The sequence below is a fragment of the Sturnus vulgaris genome, unplaced genomic scaffold (genome assembly GCF_052056855.1).
Source record: "Sturnus vulgaris isolate bStuVul1 unplaced genomic scaffold, bStuVul1.hap1 Scaffold_198, whole genome shotgun sequence".
NCBI lineage: Eukaryota > Metazoa > Chordata > Aves > Passeriformes > Sturnidae > Sturnus > Sturnus vulgaris.
The window spans coordinates 2,043,325-2,047,540 of record NW_028276185.1 but is presented as its reverse complement, the minus strand read 5'-3'; the positions used below and the strand labels follow the sequence as shown (position 1 = coordinate 2,047,540).

At 62.0% G+C, this 4,216-nt stretch overlaps 1 long non-coding RNA gene across 1 annotated transcript; it reads left to right on the top strand.

Moving 5' to 3' along the window:
- The first annotated feature begins 2,089 nt into the window (after positions 1 to 2,089).
- LOC148217889 (uncharacterized) lies at positions 2,090 to 3,967 on the top strand. The gene is made up of 6 exons (XR_015800672.1): positions 2,090 to 2,130; positions 2,242 to 2,268; positions 2,986 to 3,021; positions 3,138 to 3,173; positions 3,342 to 3,407; positions 3,828 to 3,967. It is a non-coding gene; the product is annotated as an uncharacterized LOC148217889 (long non-coding RNA).
- Positions 3,968 to 4,216: the final 249 nt, after the last annotated feature.

Genomic DNA, 4,216 nt, shown 5'->3' with positions numbered 1-4,216 from the left:
CAACAGGCAAAAGGAAAATCTTCCAGGTCACTGCTGGCTCTGCAGGAAAATCCAATGCAAACAGTCAAGTCAGGTGCCTGAAGGATTTTCTGACCTGTGCCACAACAGGTCCCTTCTGTGAGGTCAGTGTCCCGTGAGGAGGGAACATGTCCTGGAAATGTCACGGAATGTCAGTGGGGAATGGAGGCACTGGCAGCTCGTGGCAGCCCTGGCAGGGACTGTCACTGATCTGTGTCCTCGGGGTGACCCTGACAGGGGCCTCTGAGCTGGGACAGCAGCGCAGGACCCTGGGCTGGGAAGGTCAGCCCCAGCTCAGGGCCAGCGCTGGGAGCAGGGCAGGACAGGGCAGGGCCATCCCTGGGGCCAGGGGAGCTGCGGGAGCTGTGTCCCAGTGCCAGCCCGGTCTGGAGCCACAGCCCTGCTGGGCACAGAGCCCCTGGGAGCCGATGGCTGGGCCAGCTCAGCACAGCGGGCTTGGGCTGATCCAGCAGGACACGGTGGCCGTGGCTGTGCCAGGGGCTCTGCCCGGGGATCTTCCCCTGGGGGCCTGGAGCAGTCTGGGGCTGCAGGGACAGGAATGGGCTGGAGCCGGGCACTGCCACCACCCCAGCACTGCCACAAGGCCAGCCCCGGTGTCCCAGTGCCACCATTGCCCAGTGCTCCCCAGGGCACCTGCAGGGACTGGAGATCCCGGTCCCCCAGCTGCTGCCATGGCCCCTGACCCCGCTGTGCTCCCCCTGCCCCTTCTCCCTGATCCCGGGGTGCTGCTGCCCCAGGAAGAGGGGTCAGTGCAGCCCCAATGAGCCCAGGGGCTGCAGTGGGAACAGGGACAATCCTGCTCTGACACTCCAGGTTTGGGGCTGGGCTCAGCTCCGGGGTGTCCTGCAAGGAACGCTCTGCGAGGGGAGGGGTCCCGGGAGATGGGGGGTGTGGGGCTGGGGGCTGTTGGAGGATGGATTGTGTTGGAGTGGGGGTGTCCCCACAGGGTCCCCAGCTGCCTTTGGATCCCTGCCTGCCCCCCTCGGCCCCCCGGGTGCCCGGTCCCCTCCAGGGGCAGCTGCCCCGTGCAGGAAGCTGCAGGGATGCGGGGAGCGGGGCTGGATCCGTGCCACAGGCGGGATGGACTCTGTGCCAGGGCTGGGCTTGTGGCCAGGGCTGGGGGCTGTGCCAAGCCGGGCTTTGGCCTGGGGGCTGTCAGGGAGGGCGCAGGGAGGAGTCCCGGCAGGGATAAAGGTGCTCCTGCCCTGCTGCAGCCTCAGCCAGCGCTGCCCAGTGCGAGAGGAAGATGAAGGTGGCTGTGCTCAGCGTGGCCCTGCTCTTCTCCATCCTGCTGTGCCTCCCGGCACAGAGCAAGGTGAGGCTCCAAAGGCACGGGCTGGGCTCAGGTCTGAGGGCTCTTCCCAATGCAGGGGCTCCGCCGGGCTCCCCGGCCCCGGGCCGTGCCGCTTTCTCCTCGCCACCATTGCCTCTGTCCTTCCCCTTGCCGCAATTCAACTCCCGCTGCCAGAGCCCGGCTTCCCCACGGATGCTCGGACCCGGCTCCTCCCTGCGAGGGCCCCAGAGCTTTCCTGTGCTGCTATCCCCAAATCCCGTCCTTTTGGGCCTCCCCATCCCATCCCATCCCATCCCATCCCATCCCATCCCATCCCATCCCATCCCATCCCATCCTCTTGATCCCCTCGGGCATCTCCCCAGCATCTCCTCTGTTGCCCACACAAGAACAAAGGCCAATCCCAAACTAGGCTGAAGTGGGACCAAGAGGTCCAAACTCATTTAAGTACAGACTAGGCTGAACTCGGCCAAACTGGGATGAACTGTTCCAGTCCCAAGCCAGTCTGAGCTGGCACAAACTGGGAAATGCCCCTGGTCCCCTTCCCCCCCTGCTCCCCTCAAGCCCCCAGATGATTCCCAGGGGGAATCTTTGCCCTCAGTTCATTGCCTTCCACCCTGCAGTGATGTTCCCAAATCCCCAGGCACCCCCTGCTCAGAGCAGAGGACAGCCATGGGTGGGAGGTGGGGGGCTGGGGACTCCTGTGTCCCCCCAGCCCCTCAAGGGCCAATCCTGACCAACCTTTTGCTCTCTTTGCCCAGGCCACCTCTGATGGCAGTGGTGGAGCTATATGTGCTGGGGTAAGTCCTGGAGCTGGGTGCACCAGTGTGGGAACTGGGGTTAAGTTTGGTCACCCCCAATCTTTACTAGGACTGGGGACACCCCAGTGACATCTCATGCTCTCTCCACAGCGAGTTGGTGGCATTGCTTTTGGCAAGGTGAGTACCCCGAGTTCTTCTGCTGAACCAGGCCCTCCCCTCTCATGGCCATGACCCTCCAGGCCATCCCAGTGCACCCCAGTGCGTGCCTGTACATCCCAGAGCTTCCCAAGGCTGCCCCTTCCCCAGGGTCCCCATTGTATTCCCACCCATCTCAGTGCACCCCAGGCACCCCAAAGAGCCCCAGGCCCAGTCCACTTCCTCTCCTCTTTCCCTCCACTCCCTTCCCTTTCTCATTCTCCATGACAGTATCCCCAAATCCCCCTCCTGGACTCCCAAAGCCCCTCCCAAACCCAACAATTTTGGTCCTCTGCCCCAGCTTTCCCCTGTCCCCACCCACCTCCCACTTCAGCCCCCATGTCCCCCACTGGAATTCCTGCCTCCCCACCTGCATTCCCCCATTCCCATCCCTTCAGCACCCCCAGCCCCATCCCCTGGATCCCCAAACTCCCCCCAGTTCAGTGTCTTTGTGGCCCTCACATCCCACTCCATCCCCTCCTCCTTGGAGGCCCCAAGTTCCCCTCGCTCTCCTCGTCTCCATCCCCACCGTGGTCCCTGCAGGAACAGGGATCGGGTGAAACTGCCTGGAGTGGGACTGGGGGAGCAGAAGGGATTTTCCCCCTCAGATTGGGGATAGCCACAGGGCGTGGGGACACCTGTGACCCGCTGAGTCCCACAGGGGCCATTCCAGACTAAACCTTTGCTCTCCATCTGCAGGTAGTCATAGGAGGAGCTGCAGGTGGATGCATTGTGGTAAGTCCTGGAATTGGGGCACCAGTGTGGGAACTGGGGGCCAGTTGGGTCCCCCCGTGACTTGCTGGGACTGGGGACACCCCAGTGACCAGTGACGTCTCCCCATCTCTCTGCAGAGAAAGAACGGAGTACAACGAGTGAAGAGGTCTGAGGTGGGTACCCGCAGTTCTGCTGGGCCCAGAGCTTCCCCTGTCCTCGTCATCACCCCCAGTGCACCCCAGCACACCCCACTGTGTCCCAGTACACCCCAGCCTGCCCCAGTATCTCCCAACCAGCCCCAGTATCCCCCAGTGTGGCTCTAACCCCCCCTTTCTCCCCAGCCCCTCGTGGCTGAGCAGGTGGAGCTTCTGCGGGAGTGATGCCCGGCTGCCCCTCTGGATGCCCTGGTGAGAAATCTTGGGGGTTCTCCAGCCCCACAAAAGATCCTCGGGGACCAGGGCAGATTCTTGAGCCCTCTGGGGTGGGCAGAGCTTGGGAAAGTCATAGGGACATGGAGGGGGCTGTCCCTGATCCATGTGCTGGGGTTCGGTGGACAGAGCTGTCCCCAAGGCTTTCCTTGCACTGGGGGGCTCTGGGGACACCCAGTGTCCCTGTGGAGCAGCAAGGGCTCTGAGAAGTTTTGGGATATTCCAGGGTGAGGGACTCTGGGAGCCCCATGGATGTCAGGAGTCAAGCCCAGTCCCAGGTGTACCCGGGGCTCCAAATCCCTTCTCCTGCTGCAGGTCCCTGCAAAGAGAGGGGTGGGAACAAGGTCCCTCTCGTGTCCCAGTGGACACGGGTGTCACGACTTGGGCTTTGCCTTTCAGGTCTGGAACTGGTGATTGGAGCCAGATCCTGTCCCCCTCCAGCAGCATGAGGAGATGATCATCTCTGGATAATCCCCCTGATCCCCTGGGAGCCCTGGGAATTTCCCTGGAATAATCAATAAACCCCTTCAGCAAAACAACTCTGTGTATGCACGTGTGCCTGTTCTCATGTCCGTGTGTGTGTTCCCCTGTCCATGTGTGTGTTCCCACATCCATGTGTGTGTTCCCACATCCATGTGTGTTCCCATGTCCCTGTGTGTTATCTCCATGTGTGTTCCCATGTCCATGTTCCATGTCCCTGTGTGTTCCCACATCCATGTGTGTTCCATGTCTATGTGTATCCATGTGTGTTCCTGTGTCCATGTCCATGTTTTGTGTCCACATTTATT